General features: G+C 47.2%; 1 long non-coding RNA gene across 1 annotated transcript; it reads left to right on the top strand.

Moving 5' to 3' along the window:
- Nucleotides 1-1,143, top strand: LOC137858809 (uncharacterized). The gene is made up of 3 exons (XR_011098018.1): nucleotides 1-385; nucleotides 830-892; nucleotides 1,052-1,143. It is a non-coding gene; the product is annotated as an uncharacterized lncRNA (long non-coding RNA).
- Nucleotides 1,144-17,917: the final 16,774 nt, after the last annotated feature.

The following is a 17,917-nucleotide window of genomic DNA, read 5'->3' as shown; positions in this document are numbered from 1 at the left end:
GTATATGAGCCATAGGCATGCTATCAGAGAGCTCCTTCTGCCTGGGCTGCTCCTTGGGGTAAGTGCTTTGTTTTTCCGTCAGTCAGTTGCAGGGTTCTCTAGGCAGGCTGGAGTTTATAGATTTCTAGAATTTTTAAGTGCTTGGAATTCACTTAGGAGAGGGATGTTTAATAGAGGTTTCTGGCTCACTGTTTTTTGGGGTGGTGGGTTGCTCTTCTGTTTTTGAGCTAAATTTATTCTCTAGATGCATAGACCTACTTCTGTAATTTTCCAGAGGACTAAAACCAGCTGCATTTCATGCTACATGTGGCTTGGCAGGGTAGATGCAGCATTGCCAAGAGACTGAGCAGGGTTGTATCAGAGTCACCTCTTTCATCTGCAAAGGGTAAGTTTGATTACCCCTGCCGAGGCTGCTGTGTGTGCATGTCTTTTTGGCATTTGTGGAGCTCAGTTGTTTTTTGTGTGTGTATGTTTTAACTTTCTGTTTTTCTGAGCAGTAGATAGTGTGTTTGCTGAGTGTGGTTGGCAGGAGGAGGTGGGGAGCTCCTCAGGACTGGTAGGTTTGGTTTCTCGGAGAGTACGGCAGCCTTCCTGTGCGATGCGACTGATTGTTGGGTGGGAACGTTCCAGCTTGTGTGTCTTAGGCAATGTAGCCTGTGTAGTGTGTGTTGTGTGGCCTGGGCAGATTTTGCTGTGGTGCTGTGAGTGAAGAATCTGAGTTAGAGGTGGTGAGCAGCTGAAGTACCGGAGCTGGGAAGAGAGAGGCATTGCAGCAGGTACGCTGTGGCTGTGAGGTGCCTCAGAGTGTGCTTTTCCCTTGTCTCTGCAGGTGCTTTGTGTGCAGTCGTGGACAGGGAAGGGATATCCTCGTGTGATGGAGCTCTGAGGGAAGGTGAGTGTTGCCAGCCTGGTCATGCCTTATCCGAAGCGAAGTGAAGACGCTCAGGTGTTTCCCTGTGAGGGTCTGAGGTGAGACTGTTTGGGATAGAGGAGCAGCGTGGCAGGTGGGTGCTTGCAAGCACAGTGTCGTTTTGTCCTTTTGTGTTCCCAGGTGTTGTGGATGATGGTGGCCGCTCCTTTCAAGCTTGGACCTAATTTGCAGGTCCAGAGGCAAGTGGAGTGCTGTTTTGAAAGGGTAAAAGTAAAGCTGGGGTCGCTTATGTTGTTGAGGGGTGGGTGCTACTACTACTGGCAGCTGAATGTTTATCTTCTGCCTGTGTCTTTCCTTTGTTCAGGTTGAAATGCAGTGCGCAGTGCAGGACGTCTCGACCCGAGCTGCCTCTGCAGTGACTCTGGTGCGTGATGAGCAGAGGTAACTGTTGTTTTTGGGGTGTGGTTGTCACTGCAGTTATTTTCCTATGTCCAATAGAGTAAAACTCCAGTTTGCCTTTTAGAGGTGCTATAAGTGGGTAAGGAGAAGAGATGGAAGCATGTGCCACGTGGGGCAGGCAAGCGGCTGAGGTACAGGAGGGGATGAGAGTATGTGATTTTCTTCTGGGGATGGAATGGAATTAATTTTGTTGGTGTATAATCTGTTCTGCTCCTAGATTTTTCTTTCAATGCAAATAAAAGTATGAGCTAATTCCAGTTAAGAAAGTTCCAGTTACTTGCAGGGTCGTATTGTCCTTTTAATATTCAAAGCTGCCGCAAAAGCATGGGGATTGTTTCTTCTAGGTACTCCCCAGTTCTCGTTTGCATTCTGCATGCTGTTGAGCTAAAGCAGATTTTAAAAAAAAAAAAAAAAATACAAGAAACACACACACAAACAACAACAACAAGAAACCACGATTGGGTTATTTGTTCTGAATGCAACTATCATTTAATCCCTTTGTTGTCCCAGGTGGTGTGGATGATACTGGCTGCACTGTTGGAGCTTGGATTCGGAGAGGAAGAGGTGAGCAGAACTGTATGTTGCATCAGCAGTAGTCAGCATCGTGGAGAAGGTGGGCATCGTGGCCGGCGTGCTGGTGAATGCTCTTTCTCTGTTTTTGCAGCTGATGATGAGCCTTCAGTTGACTAAGATGACAAACGGTGCCTGTGCATTTCTTGAGGCGGAGGAACTTTACCATGCAGCAGCCTGAGAGCTAAGTTGGGGGGCGCCTGGTATTTGCATATCTGGGGTGGCTAATGGGAGCTGGGAGCCAGAGCAGCGTGGTGCCTGCTGGCTGAATAGACTTGGTGCCACTGTGAGGGTGGTTGAGGCTGGGTCACGTTCAGGGTGCTTGTGGCTGGGTCACCAGGCTAATAGAAGAGGCAGGATTATTTTGTAGCGCGAGTGCGTGCGCCAGGCAGGACAGTTTCCTTCTGTTCGTCTGTCTTGTAGTGTTGCTTCTACAACGTCTGTTCTGTGCTTCTCAGGTCTTGATATCCTCCTAACTTTTTACACCGGACTGACTAGACAGGGGACTTGGTAGCGGTGCTGAAGGGCCTCAATGCTTGTTTTGTCATCGTGATTCTGATTCGAGCACTTCTTGTCTTGCAGTCGCTGCTTGAACTGCAGATCTGTTTCAGGTCTTGTGCATCATATTCGGTTTGAGATCGCGTCTGTTTCCATCCTCACTCTTGCAGAAGTCATCTGGGCCGCATCAGGAGCTCTTGCTTGGGAATCGAATTCCTAAGTGTGTTCTTAGGGGGTTTTCACTCCCCATCCTTCCGGTCTCTTGTCTTGAAGGCAGGCTTTTTAGGCCTCCATCATCCCAGTTCTGGAAGCTGCTTCCAGTCGCGTGTCGTGACATTTGAGTCTCTGGTAGGGTCTGGTGCAGAGCACCTGTATCTGACTTGCTGTTGCCATAGGGCTTTCCTTTTGGGGGTCGCTTTTTCTTGCGCCATGTGTTGTGTGTTTTGTTTGTAGTGTTTGTGGTGTGCCTGTGTGTGTATGTGTTTGGTCTGGAGCTGTCCTGCCTGGCAGTTAGTGATGACAGCTAACATGGCATTGCATGGGTGTACTAATACATTGTCTGGACTGTTTTGGCGAAGACATCCGGTCTGCCTCTGGGCACGTACTGAAGGGCAGCTGGCACAGTCATCTCTGTGGTGTTTGGCAGATGTTGGGCGTGGGAGATTTGAGCTGCTTGCGAGCAGCTGCTCGCATAGCACTGGAACGGTGTGCTTGAGGAGGTCTGTCGAATCTTGAAAGCTTACAGATACGGGGTTTTGAAACTTTTATTTTTATTTCTATGCTGTCCCCAGTAGAGCGTAAACCTTTGGAGGAACCTGTCACAGGAAAGAGCTCCTTCTGGAACTGTTCAGCACTCGGTAGGCAGCTCGGTGACTGGCTTGATCTACTTCTGAGGTGCTGAGGTATGGGGGCTTCTGTTTTGAAATGATAATATTGTAAATGGGGTCCCTTTGTGTTGTTGAGCGATGGGTGCTAATGCTGGCAGCTGAATGATTATCTTGTGACTGTTTTCATTTGTTTAAGGTGAAACACAGTGTACAACACGGGACTTGACCGGAGCTGCTTTTGGCAAGGTGAGCGATGGACAGATGCAGCAGGTACTTCAGGGGTGCAGCTGTTGTTGCAGTTAGTTAACTGCACAAAATACAGTAAAAATCCTGTTTATATTTCAGGGGTGTTGTAGCTGGCCTAAGAGAGCAGATGGAAGCATCTTCCTCGAGGGCAGGTGAGGGCGCCGAGGTAAGGGAGCAGCTGAGAGTAACTGTCCCAGCTGTGCTGTGGCTTTGGATGCTGCTTCAGCCTATGCTTTTGTTTGTCTTTTGCAGGTGTCTCGCACAGGCTGAGTGGGGCCAAGCTGCACTCTGAAGAGCAGCACGAGAAGGGCGGGCTGGTTGTGAGCTGGATTGGAGCAGAACAGCCAAGTAGCATGAGGTGAGTGCGAAGGGTCTTGCTTTGCAGGTGCCATGGCAGGCTCTCCACAGAAGCGGTTGAGGATTTGAGAAGAGGTTGCGGATGATCAAGGAGCGACACGTGCAGGGATGGCTTGAAAACGGTATGGCCGCTTTCTCTTCTGTTTATCAGGTGTCCCAGGCAACGTGGGCTGTGATGTTAGTGTTCAGAATCGGAACAAAGCGGGTGCTGAAATGCTGTGTCTGTTTTTTTTTGTGTTGGGGTTGCACCTTGGTGAGTGTAGGGATGGGTTTTAAGTGGGTGCAGCGGAGGGCCTGGCCCCAGTGTCCTGTAGTGTGTTTTGACCCATCAGCATAGCCTTTTGGTTCTCAGGTAGCCTACTAAAGTAAGTGATTTTTCCTGCGAGTGGTATGGAATTGTTTTTTTTTTTTTTTTTTGCTGTGAAATCTGTTCTGCTCCTTGATTTTTCTTTTTATGTAAATAAAAGATCGAGCTAATTCCAGATGGAAAAAAAAAATCAGTTACTTTCTTGATCATTTTGTCCTTTTAATATTTGAAGCTGCAGCAAAAGCATGGGGATTTTTGTTTCTAGAAACACCCTAGCTCTCCTGTCTGCACTCTGCATGCTGTTGAGCTAAGCCATATAAATAAGTAAATAAACCACAGCTACTGCTCGTTTCTGTTTTTTTTTTTGTGCTTTCCCCCTTGCACTTTCCCAGGTGATTAGCTTCAGGTTCCATGTGGGACCTAGTGGTAACTGAGTTGCAGGTATTCCATGACAGAGCTCCTTCTGCCTGGGCTGCTTTTTGTGGTAAGTGCTTTGTTTTTCACTCAGTCAGTTTCAGGGTTCTTTAGGTGGGTCAGAGTCTATGGACTGATGCGTTTTCCAGTAGAAACCGGTACGCGTATCTTCTTGAGGTGGCAACTGGTAGGATCTGTCACTGTAAAGCAATCTACTAGTAGTATGTGCCTGTATTGCACGCAGCTTTTCCTCAGGTGAGTAGTTGTTATGGCAGTTTTACGGATGGTATGGTGATGTTACTTTGTGTGTTTGCTTTGTGGTTCTAGTTCCCTTCTGATTTTTGCAGAATTACGGGGCTTTTTGTGAGTCTTTGCCTGTATGTCAAATATTATCAAAGTTACAACCTTGCTGTTAAAGTGATGGAGCAGGGTTTAGGAGAAGTGTATCATGGAAGCTCCCTGTGTGAGCGTGTATCTGAAAATGGCAGCAGTGGGCATGTAAGGGGTAGTCTGTTTCAAGTTTAGGGACAGGTTGTTACATTTCTGGAGCATTTGCCTGTGTGTTTTCTGTCTGTCGAGTGTTTAGACCATAAAGCCTTCTAGGCTTTATGTCCTTGAATTTACGTATTAGAAGTACGTTTATGAGGGGTTGCCAGGTACGTTGTTCTTGGGAAACTGTGGGGTATGGTTCCTTGAGTGCATAAGTGCAGTAGTGACAAGAGAGTGAGCAGGGCCACCTTCTTCATCTCTGCAGAATAAGTCTGTTCGGGCACACTTCTCAGGTAAATGTAGTGAGCAGATGAGGGAAAGGAGCTGGGAACAGAGAGGTATTGCACAGTAGCGTTTTGCATCAGTAGTAGTCAGCGTTGCGGCGGAGGTGGGTGTCAGTGCTGGCGTGCTAGTGAATGCTGGTTCTCTGTTTTTGCAAGTGATGATGAACATGTTTGACGTAATTCCATTTGCAAAAGTTCCTGTTACTTGCTGGGTTGTGTTGTCCTTTCAATGTTAAAAGCTGCAGCAAAAGCATGGGGATCGTTGCTTCTAGAAACACCCTAGGTCACCTGTCTGCTCTCTGCATGTTTTTCAAGTAAAGCAGATCTTAAAAAAAAAAACAAAAAAAAAAAAAACAAAAAAAAAAACAAAAAAAAACAAAGAAAATAATAAAAAACAGCTGCTGCTGCTCCTGCTTTCTTTCTACTTCCTTGTGCTTTGCCCCTCCCCTTTTCCAGGTGATTGGGTTTGGGTGCTGGGCGGGGCCAAATGGTATATGAGCCCCAGGCATGCTATCAGAGAGCTCCTTCTGCCTGGGCTGCTCCTTGGTGTAAGTGCTTTGTTTTTCCTTCAGTCGGTTGCAGGGTTCTTTAGGCAGGCTGGAGTTTATAGATTTCTATAATTTTTAAGTGCTTGGAATTCACTTAATAGAGGGATGTTTAATAGAGGTTTCTGGCTCACTGTTTTTTTGGGATGGTGGGATACTCTTCTGTTTTTGAGCTGTATTTTAATCTCTAGATGTATAAACCCACTTGTGTAATTCTCCAGAGGACTAAAACCAGCTTGATTGCATGGTACCTGTGGCTTGGTAGCGTAGATGCAGCATTACCAAGAGCCTGAGCAGGGTTGTATCAGAGTCACCTCTTTCATCTGCACAGGGTACGTCTGTGATTACCTCTGCCGGGGCTGCTGTGTGTGCATGTCTTTTTGGCATTTGTGGAGCTCGGTTGTTTTTTTTGTGTGTGTGTATGTTCTAAGGTTTTTGTTTTTTTTTTTTGAGGGGCAAATAGTGTGTGTGCTGAGCGTGGTTGGCAGGAGGAAGCGGGGAGCTGCTCAGGACTGGTAGGTTTGGTTTCTAGGAGTGTGCAGCAGCCTTCCTGTGCGATGCGACTGATTGTTGGGCGGGAATGTTCCAGCTGGTGTGTGTTGGGCAATGTAGCTTGTGTAGTGTGTGTTGTGTGGCCCCATTGGAGCTTGCTGTGGTGCTGTGAGCGAAGAATCTCAGTTAGAGCTGGTGAGCAGCTGAAGTGCCAGAGCTGGGACGAGGGAGGTCTTGCAGCAGGTACGCTGTGGCTGTGAAGTGCCTCAGAGTGTGCTTTTCTCTTGCCTCTGCAGGTGCTTTGTGCAGTTGTGGAGAGGGAAGGGAAATCCTCATGTCATGAAGCACTGAGGGAAGGTGAGTGGTGTCAGCCTGGTCATCCCTTATCCGAAGCGAAGGAAAGGTTGTTTGGTGCTTGTTTTGGCATATGATATCTTTTGCTCCTAGATCTTTCTTTCTATGTACAAAAAAAAAAAGTAAAAAAAAAAAAAAATGGTTGAGCTATTTGCAGTTAAGAAAGTTCCAGGTAATTGCTGGGTCGTATTGTCCATTTAATATTCGAAGTTGCAGCAAAAGCATGGGGATTGTTCCTTCTAGAAACACCCCAGTTCTCTTGTTTGCAGTTTGCATTCTGTTGAGCTAAAGCAGATTTCAAAAAACAAACAACAATAAAATTCTACCATTGGGTGATGTGTTGTGAAGGCAATGATCATTTAATCCCTTTGTTTTCCTAGGTGGTGTGGATGATACTGGCTGCACTGTTAGAGCTTGGATTCGGAGAGGAAGAGGTGAGCAGAACCGTATGTTGCATCAGCAGTAGTCAGCATTGTGGAGCAGGTGGGCATCGTGGCCGGCGTGTTAGTGAATGCTGTTACTCTGTTTTTGCAGCTGATGGTGAGCCTTCAATTGACTAAGATGACAATCGGTGCCTGTGCATTTCTTGAGGCGGAGGGACTTTACCATCCAGCAACCTGAGAGCTAAGTTGGGGGGCACCTGGTATTTGCATATCTGGGGTGGCTAATGGGAGCTGTGAGCCAGAGCAGGATGGAGCCAGCTGGCTGAATAGACTTGGTGCCCCTGTGAGGGTGGTTGAGGCTGGGTCACGTTCAGGCTGCTTGTGGCTGGGTCACCAGGCTAATAGAAGAAGCGGGATTATTTTGTAGCTTGAGTGCGTGCGCCAGGCAGGACAGTTTCCTTCTGTTCATCTGTCTTGTAGTGTTGCTTCTGCAGTGTCTGTTCTGTGCTTCTCGGGTCTTGATATCCTCATGGCTTTTTACACCGGACTGACCAGACAGGCGTCTTGGTAGCGGTGCTGAAGGGCCTCAATGCTTGTTTTGTCATCATGGCTCTGATCAAGCAGCAACTGCAAGACAAGAAGTGCTCGAAAGTGCAGATCTGTTTCATGTCTTGTGCATCATATTTGGTTTGAGATCACATCTGTTTCCATCCTCACTCTTGCAGAAGTCATCTGGGCCACGTCAGGAGCTCTTGCTTGGGAATCGAATTCCTAAGTGTGTTCTTAGGGGGTTTTCACTCCCCATCCTTCCGGTCTCTTGTCTTGAAGGCAGGCTTTTTAGGCCTCCATCATCCCAGTTCTGGAAGCTGCTTCCAGTCGCGTGTCGTGACATTTGAGTCTCTGGTAGGGTCTGGTGCAGAGCACCTGTTCTGACTTGCTGTTGCCCTAGAGCTTTCCTCTGGGGGTCACTTTTTCTTGTGCCTTGTGTTGTGTGTTTTGTTTGTAGTGTTTGTGGCGTGCCTGTGTGTGTACGTGTTTGGTCTGGATCTGTCCTGCCTGGCAGTTAGTGATGACAGCTAACGTGGCACTGCATGGGTGTGCTAATACATTGTCCAGACTGTGTTGGCGAAGACATCTGGTCTGCCTCTGGGCACGTACTGAAGGGCAGCTGGCACAGTCATCTCTGGTGGTTGGCAGATGGGGATTTGGGAGAGTATATCTGCTTGTGAGCAGCTGCTCGCATAGTGCTTGAACGGTGTGCTTGAGGAGGTCTGTTGAATCTTGAAAGCTTACAGATATGGGGTTTTGAAATGTTTATTTTTATTTCTTTCCTGTCCCCATTAGAGTGTAAACCCTAGGAGGAACCTGTCACGGGAAAGAGCTCCTTCTGGAACTGTTCAGCACTTGGTAGGCAACTTTCGTTTAATTTGTTTAAGGTGAAACACAGTGTACAACACGGGACTTGACCATAGCTGCTTTTGGCAAGGTGAGCGATGAACAGATGTAGCAGGTACTTTAGGGATGCAGTTGTCACTGCAGTTACTTAACTACACAAAGTAGAGTACAAATCCAGTTTATATTTCAGGGGTGTTGTAGCTGGCCTAAGAGAGCAGGTGGAAGCATCTTCCTTGAGGGTAGGTGAGGGGGCCGAGGTAAGGGAGCAGCTGAGAGTAACTGTCCCAGCTGTGCTGTGGCTTTGGGTGCTGTTTCAGCCTATGCTTTTGTTTCTCTTTTGCAGGTGTGTCGCACAGGCTGAGTGGGGCCAAGCTGCACTCTGAAGAGCAGCACGAGAAGGGCAGGCTGTTTGTGAGCTGGATTGGAGCAGAACTGCCAAGTAGCACGAGGTGAGTGCGAAGGGATCCATCTTGCTTTGCAGGTGCCATGGCAGGCTCTCCACAGAAGCGGTTGAGGATTTGAGAAGAGGTTGCAGATGATCAAGGAGCGACACGTGCAGGGATGGCTTGAAAAGGGTATGGCTGCTTTCTCTTCTGTTTATCAGGTGTCCCAGGCAACGTGGGCTGTGATGTTAGTCTTTAGAATCGGAACAAAGCAGGTGCTGATGGACGTCTTCTTTGGTAGGCAAAGAGGTGTCCGAAGCCCCGTCCTGTGTAGCCTGAGCACGCCTCGCTGAGTATGAAGCTTGCTTTCCAGCAGTTCCCAAAACTGTTGAAGCTGAAATGCTGTGTCTGTGTTTGTGTTGGGGTTGCACCTTGGTGAGTGTCGGGATGGGTTTTAATTCAGTGAAGCGGAGGGCCTAGCCCCAGTGTCCTATAGTGTGTTTGACCCATCAGCACAGCCTTTTGGTTCTCAGATAGCCTACTGAAGTAAGTGATTTTTCCTGTGAGTGGAATGCAATTGATTTTTTTCTTTTTTTGGCGTGTAATCGGTTTTGCTCCTAGACTTTTCTTTCTATGTAAATAAAAGATACGAAGAAAAAGAAAAGGTACGTTGTTTTTGGGAAACCGTGGGGTAGGGTTCCTTGACCACATAAGTGCAGTAGTGCCTAGAGAGTGAGCAGGGTCACCTCCTTCATCTCTAGAAAGTAAGTCTGTTTGGGCACACTTCAGCGTGGTGCCACCTGGGCACATTTCTCAGGTGGAGCTACTGAGCAGGTGAGGTAAAGGAGGTGGGAACAGAGAGGTATTGCACAATGATATGTTGCCTTAGTAGTAGTGAACGTTCTGCAGGAGGTGGGTATTAGGCCTGGCATGCTGGTGAATGCTGGTTCTCTGTGTTTACAGATGGGGGTGAGTCTGTTTAATTCCAGTTCAAAAAGTTTCAGTTACTAGCTTGGTGATATTTTCAATTCAATATTAAAACCTGCAGAGAAAGCAAAAGGGAATTTTTGCTTCTAGAATCACCGCAGATACCTTGTCTGCTCTCTGTATGCTTTTGAGATAAAGCTGATTTTAAAAAAGAAAGAAAAAAAAAAAACATCTGCTTTTCTTGCTCTCTTCCTACTCTCTTGTGCTTTGCCCCTCACCTTTCCCAGGTGATTGGGTTTGGGTGCTGGGCGGGGACAAAAGGTATATGAGCCCCAGGCACGGCATCAGAGAGCTCCTTCTGCCTGGGCTGCTCTTTGGGGTCAGTGCTTTGTGTTTCTTTCAGTCAGTTGCAAGGTTCTCTAGGCAGGCTGGAGTTCATGGAGTTCTAGATTTCTAAGTGCTTGGAATTCTAGATTTCTAAGTGCTTGAAATAGAGGGATATTTAGTAGAGGCTGCTGTCTCACTGTTTTTGGGATGGTCACATATGCTCGTGTTTTTGAGCTGTATTTTAATCTCTACATGTATAAAAACACTTGTTTTAGTCTCCTGGAGAGTTTCAGCAGCTTGATTACATGCTACATGTGGCTTGACAGTGTAGATGCAGCATTGCCAAGAGACTGAGCAGGGTTGTATCAGAGTCACCTTTTTTATCTGCAAAGGGTAAGTCTGTGACTACCCCTGCCAGGGCTGCTGTGTGTGCATGTCTTTTTGGCGTTTGTGGTGCTCAGTTGTTTTTTTGTATGTTTTAACTTTCTGTTTTTCTGAGCAGTAAATAGTGTGTGTGCTGAGCGTGGTTGGCAGGAGGAGGTGGGGAGCTGCTCAGGACTGGTAGGTTTGGTTTCTAGGAGTGTGCGGCAGCCTTCCTGTGCGATGCGACTGGTTGTTGGGTGGGAATGTTCCAGCTTGTGTGTCTTAGGCAATGTAGCTTGTGTAGTGTGTGTTGTGTGGCCTGGGCAAAGTTTGCAGTGGTGCTGTGAGCGAAGAATCTGAGTTAGAGCTGATGAGCAGCTGAAGTACCGGAGCTGGGAAGAGAGAGGCATTGCAGCAGGTACGCTGTGGCTGTGAGGTGCTTCAGAGTGTGCTTTTCTCTTGCCTCTGCAGGTGCTTTGTGCAATTGTGGAGAGGGAAGGGAAATCCTCATGTCACGAAGCTCTGAGGGAAGGTGAGTGGTGTCAGCCTGGTCATGCCTTATCTGAAGCGAAGGGAAGACGCTCAGGTGTTTCCCTCAGAGGGTCCGGGGTGAGACTGTTTGGGATAGAGGAGCAGTGTAGCAGGTGGGTGCTTGCAAGCACAGTGGTCATTTTGTCCTTTTATGTTCCCAGGTGGCGTGGGTGATGCTGGCCGCTCCTTTCAAGCTTGGACCTAATTTTCAGGTCCAGAGGCAAGTGGCCTGCTGTTTTGAAAGGATAAAAGTAAAGCTGGGGTTGCTTATGTTGTTGAGGGATGGGTGCTACTGCTGGCAGCTGAATGTTTATCTTCTGCCTGTGTCTTTCCTTTGTTCAGGGTGAAATGCAGTGTGCAGTTCGCAGTGCAGGACCTCTCGACCCGAGCTGCCTCTGCAGTGACTCTGGTGCGTGATGAGCAGAGGTAACTGTTGTTTTTGGGGTGTGGTTGTCACTGCAGTTATTTTCCTATGTCCAATAGAGTAAAATTCCAGTTTGCCTTTTAGAGGTGCTATAAGTGGGTGAAGAGAACAGATGGAAGCATGTGCCACGTGGGGCAGGCAAGCGGCTGAGGTACAGGAGGGGATGAGAGTATGTGATTTTTTTCCCGGGGCTGGAATGGAATTAATTTTGTTGGTGTATAATCTGTTCTCCTCCTGGATTTTTCTTTCAATGTAAATAGAAGTTTGAGCTAATTCCAGTTAAGAAAGTTCCAGTTACTTGCTGGGTCGTATTGTCCTTTTAATATTCAAAGCTGCCGCAAAAGCATGGGGATTGTTGCTTCTAGAAACACCCCAGTTCTCTTGTTTGTGCTCTGCATGCTGTTGAGCTAAGGCAGATTTAAAAAAAAGAAATAAAGGAAACACACACAAAAACCACCTCCAACAACAAAAAAAACCATTGGCTGACTTGTTCTGAATGCAACGATCATTTAATCCCTTTATTTTCCCAGGTGGTGTGGATGATACTGGCTGCACTGTTGGAGCTTGGACTCAGAGAGGAACAGGTGAGCACAATCGTATGTTGCATCAGTAGTAGTCAGCATTGTGGAGAAGGTGAGCAATGGGGCTGGTGTCCTAGTGAATGCTGTTTCTCTGTTTTTGCAGCTGATGATGAGCCTTCAATTGACTAAGATGACAATCAGTGCCTGTGTATTTCTTGAGGCAGAGGGACTTTACCATGCAGCAACCTGAGAGCTAAGTTGTGGGGCACCTGGTATTTGCATATCTGGGGTGGCTAATGGGAGCTGGGAGCCAGAGCAGCGTGGTGCCTGCTGGCTGAATAGGCTTGGTGCCACTGTGAGGGTGGTTGAGGCTGAGTCACGTTCAGGCTGCTTGTGGCTGGGTCACCAGGCTAATAGGAGCAGCGGGATTATTTTGTAGCTTGAGTGCGTGCGCCAGGCAGGACAGTTTCCTTCACTTTGTCTGTCTTGTAGTGTTGCTTCTGCAGTGTCTGTTCTGTGCTTCTCGGGTCTTGATATCCTCCTGGCTTTTTACACCGGACTGACCAGACAGGCGTCTTGGTAGCGGTGCTGAAGGGCCTCAATGCTTGTTTTGTCATCATGGCTGTGATCCGAGCACTTCTTGTCTTGCAGTCGCTGCTTGAACTGCAGATCTGTTTGAGGTCTTGCGATCTCAAAACGAATATGATGCACATCTGTTTCCATTCTCACTCTTGCAGAAGTCATCTGGGCCGCATCAGGAGCCTTTGCTTGGGAATCGAATTCCTAAGTGTCGTCTTAGGGGGTTTTCAGTCCCCATCCTTCTGGTCTCTTGTCTTGAAGGCAGGCTTTTTAGGCCTCCATCATCCCAGTTCTGGCAGTTGCTTCCAGTTGCGTGTCGTGACATTTGAGTCTCTCGTAGGGTCTGGTGCAGAGCACCTGTTCTGACTTGCTGTTGCCGTAGGGCTTTCTTTTTGGGGGTCACTTTTTCTTGCGCCTTGTGTTGTGTGTTTTGTTTGTAGTGTTTTTGGCGTGCCTGTGTGTGTGTACGTGTTTGGTCTGGATCTGTCCTGCCTGGCAGTTAGTGATGACAGCTAACGTGGCAGTGCATGGGTGTACTAATACATTGATGGGACTGTGTTGGTGAAGACATCCTGTCTGCCTCTGGGCATGTACTGAAGGGCAGCTGGCACAGTCATCTCTGTGGTGTTTGTCAGATGTGGGGGTGGGAGAGTATATCTCCTTGCGAGCAGCTGTTTGTATAGTTCTTGAATGGTGTGCTTGAGGAGGTCTGTTGAATCTTGAAAGCTTACAGATATGGGATTTTGCTTTTTTTTTTTATTTCTTTCTTGTCCCCATTAGAGTGTAAACCCTAGGAGGAACCTGTCACAGGAAAGAGCTCCTTCTGGAACTGTCCAGCACTTGGTAGGCAACTTCTGTTTAATTTGTTAAAGCTGAAACACAGTGTACAACACGGGACTTGACCATAGCTGCTTTTGGCAAGGTGAGCGATGAACAGATGTAGCAGGTACTTTAGGGGTGCAGTTGTCACTGCAGTTAGTTAACTGCACAAAATACAGTAAAAATCCTGTTTATATTTCAGGGGTGTTGTAACTGGCCTAAGAGAGCAGGTGGAAGCATCTTCCTCGAGGGCAGGTGAGGAGGCCGAGGTAAGGGAGCAGATGAGAGTAACTGTCCCAGCTGTGCTGTGGCTTTGGATGTTGCTTCAGCCTGTGCTTTTCTTTTTGTTTCACATTTGTCTCATACAGGCTGAGTGGGGCCAAGCTGCACTCTGAAGAGCAGCACGAGAAGGGCGGGCTGGTTGTGAGCTGGATTGGAGCAGAACTGCCAAGTAGCACGAGGTGAGTGCGAAGGGTATCCGTCTTGCTTTGCAGGTGCCATGGCAGGCTCTCCACAGAAGCGGTTGAGGATTTGAGAAGAGGTTGCAGATGATCAAGGAGCGACACGTGCAGGGATGGCTTGAAAACGGTATGGCTGCTTTCTCTTCTGTTTATCAGGTGTCCCAGGCAATGTGGGCTGTGGTGTTAGTCTTTAGAATCGGAACAAAGCAGGTGCTGAAATGCTGTGTCTGTTTTTTTTGTGTTGGGGTTGCACCTTGATGAGTGTAGGGATGGGTTTTAAGTGGGTGCAGCGGAGAGCCTGGCCCCAGTGTCCTGTAGTGTGTTTTGACCCATCAGCATAGCCTTTTGGTTCTCAGGTAGCCTACTGAAGTTATTTTTTCCTGTGAGTGGAATGGAACAGAATTATTTTTTGGTGTGCAATCTGTTCTGCTCCTAGATTGTTCTTTCTATGTAAATGAATGATCGAGGTAATTCCAGATGGAAAAAGAAATCAATTGCTTACTTAGTTGTATTGTCCTTTTAATATTCAAAGCTACAGCAAAAGCATGGGGATTTTTGTTTCTAGAAACACCCTAGCTCTCCTGTCTGCACTCTGTATGCTGTTGAGCTAAGCCTTATAAAGAAGTAAATAAACCACAGCTGCTGCTCCTCCTCTTTTTGTTTTTTTTTCTGCTTTCCCCAAGCACTTTCCCAGGTGGTTGGCTTCAGGGTTCAGGTGAGACCTAGTGGTAACTGAGTTGCAGGTGTGCCATCAGAGAGCTCCTTCTGCCTGGGCTGCACTTTTGGGTAAGTGCTTTGTTTTTCTTTCAGTTGTTTGGAGGGTTCTTTAGGTGGGTCAGAGTCTATGGACTGATGCGTTCTGAAGTAGAAACTGGTACGCATATCTTTTTGAGTTGGTAACTGGTAGGATCTGTCACTGTAAAGCAATCTAGTAGTAGGTGCCTGTATTACACGCAGCTCTTCCTCAGGTGAGTAGATATTATGGCAGTTTTACGGATGGTATGGTGATGTTACTTTGTGTGTTTGCTTTGTGGTTCTGGTTCCCTTCTGATTTTTGCAGAATTACGGGGCTTTTTGTGAGTCTTTGCCTGTATGTCAAATATTATCAAAGTCATAACCTTTCTGTCAAAGTGATGGAGCAGGGTTTAGGAGAAATGTATGATGGAGGCTCCCTGTGTTGAGCATGTGTCTGAAAATGGCAGCAGTGGGCACGTAAGGGGTAGTCTGTTTCAGGTTTAGGGACAGTTTGTTGTATTTCTGGAGCTTTTGCCTGTGGGTTTTCTGTCTGTCGAGTGTTTAGACCTTGCAGCCTTCTAGTCTTGATGTGCTTGAATTGACTTATTACAAGTATGTTTATGAGGGGTTGTCAGGTACATTGTTTTTGGGAAACAGTGGAGTAATGTCTCTTGACCGCTTAAGTGCAGTAGTGCCTAGAGAGTGAGCAGGCTCACCACCTTCTTCTGTGCAGAATAAGTCCGCCCGGGCCCATTGCGGCGCTGCCTGGGCACACTTCTCAGGTAAATGTAGTGAGCAGATGAGGGAAAGGAGCTGGGAACAGAGAGGTATTGCACAGTAGCATGTTGCATCAGTAGTAGTCAGCGTTGCGGAGGAGGTGGGTGTCAGGGCTGGTGTGCTAGTGAATGCTGGTTCTCTGTTTTTGCAAGTGATGATGAACCTGTTTGACGTAATTCCATTTGAAAGAGTTCCAGTTACTGGCCTGGTCGTGTTGTCCTTTCAATGTTAAAAGCTGCAGCAAAAGCATGGGGATCGTTGCTTCTAGAAACACCACAGGTCACCTGTCTGCTCTCTGCATGTTTTTCAAGTAAAGCAGATCTTAAAAAAAAACCAAAGAAAATAATAAAAAACAGCTGCTGCTGCTCCTGCTTTCTTTCTACTTCCTTGTGCTTTGCCCCTCCCCTTTTCCAGGTGATTGGGTTTGGGTGCTGGGCGGGGCCAAATGGTATATGAGCCCCAGGCATGCTATCAGAGAGCTCCTTCTGCCTGGGCTGCTCCTTGGGGTAAGTGCTTTGTTTTTCACTCAGTCAGTTTCAGGGTTCTTTAGGTGGGTCAGAGTCTATGGACTGATGCGTTTTCCAGTAGAAACCGGTACGCGTATCTTCTTGAGGTGGCAACTGGTAGGATCTGTCACTGTAAAGCAATCTAGTAGTAGTATGTGCCTGTATTGCACGCAGCTTTTCCTCAGGTGAGTAGTTGTTATGGCAGTTTTACGGATAGTATGGTGATGTTACTTTGTGTGTTTGCTTTGTGGTTCTGGGTCCCTTCTGATTTTTGCAGAATTACGGGGCTTTTTGTGAGTCTTTGCCTGTATGTCAAATATTATCAAAGTTACAACCTTGCTGTTAAAGTGATGGAGCAGGGTTTAGGAGAAGTGTATCATGGAAGCTCCCTGTGTGAGCGTGTATCTGAAAATGGCAGCAGTGGGCATGTAAGGGGTAGTCTGTTTCAAGTTTAGGGACAGGTTGTTACATTTCTGGAGCATTTGCCTGTGTGTTTTCTGTCTGTCGAGTGTTTAGACCATAAAGCCTTCTAGGCTTTATGTCCTTGAATTTACGTATTAGAAGTACGTTTATGAGGGGTTGCCAGGTACGTTGTTCTTGGGAAACTGTGGGGTATGGTTCCTTGAGTGCATAAGTGCAGTAGTGACAAGAGAGTGGGCAGGGCCACCTTCTTCATCTCTGCAGAATAAGTCTGTTCGGGCACACTTCTCAGGTAAATGTAGTGAGCAGATGAGGGAAAGGAGCTGGGAACAGAGAGGTATTGCACAGTAGCGTTTTGCATCAGTAGTAGTCAGCGTTGCGGAGGAGGTGGGTGTCAGTGCTGGCGTGCTAGTGAATGCTGGTTCTCTGTTTTTGCAAGTGATGATGAACATGTTTGACGTAATTCCATTTGCAAAAGTTCCTGTTACTTGCTGGGTTGTGTTGTCCTTTCAATGTTAAAAGCTGCAGCAAAAGCATGGGGATCGTTGCTTCTAGAAACACCCTAGGTCACCTGTCTGCTCTCTGCATGTTTTTCAAGTAAAGCAGATCTTAAAAAAAAAAAACAAAAAAAAAACAAAAAAAAAACAAAAAAAAACAAAGAAAATAATAAAAAACAGCTGCTGCTGCTCCTGCTTTCTTTCTACTTCCTTGTGCTTTGCCCCTCCCCTTTTCCAGGTGATTGGGTTTGGGTGCTGGGCGGGGCCGAATGGTATATGAGCCCCAGGCATGCTATCAGAGAGCTCCTTCTGCCTGGGCTGCTCCTTGGGGTAAGTGCTTTGTTTTTCCTTCAGTCGGTTGCAGGGTTCTTTAGGCAGGCTGGAGTTTATAGATTTCTATAATTTTTAAGTGCTTGGAATTCACTTAATAGAGGGATGTTTAATAGAGGTTTCTGGCTCACTGTTTTTTTGGGATGGTGGGATACTCTTCTGTTTTGAGCTGTATTTTAATCTCTAGATGTATAAACCCACTTGTGTAATTCTCCAGAGGACTAAAACCAGCTTGATTGCATGGTACCTGTGGCTTGGTAGCGTAGATGCAGCATTACCAAGAGCCTGAGCAGGGTTGTATCAGAGTCACCTCTTTCATCTGCACAGGGTAAGTCTGTGATTACCTCTGCCGAGGCTGCTGTGTGCGCGTGTCTTTTTCGCATTTGTGGAGCTCGTTTTTTTTTTTTTGTGTGTGTTTATGTTCTAACTTTTTTTTTTGAGGGGTGAATAGTGTGTGTGCTGAGCGTGGTTGGCAGGAGGAAGCGGGGAGCTGCTCAGGACTGGTAGGTTTGGTTTCTAGGAGTGTGCAGCAGCCTTCCTGTGCGATGCGACTGATTGTTGGGTGGGAATGTACCAGCTTGTGTGTGCTGGGCAATGTAGCTTGTGTAGTGTGTGTTGTGTGGCCTGGGCAGAGTTTGCTGTGGCGCTGTGAGCGTAGAATCTCAGAGCTGGTGAGCAGCTGAAGTACCGGAGCTGGGAAGAGAGAGGTCTTGCAGCAGGTACGCTGTGGCTGTTTCAGAGTGTGCGTTTCTCTTGCCTCTGCAGGTGCTTTGTGCAGTTGTGGAGAGGGAAGGGAAATCCTCATGTCACGAAGCTCTGAGGGAAG

This window comes from Anas acuta, chromosome 6, assembly GCF_963932015.1.
Source record: "Anas acuta chromosome 6, bAnaAcu1.1, whole genome shotgun sequence".
In the NCBI taxonomy this organism is placed as follows: domain Eukaryota; kingdom Metazoa; phylum Chordata; class Aves; order Anseriformes; family Anatidae; genus Anas; species Anas acuta.
This window is presented reverse-complemented; position numbering and strand designations above follow the sequence as displayed.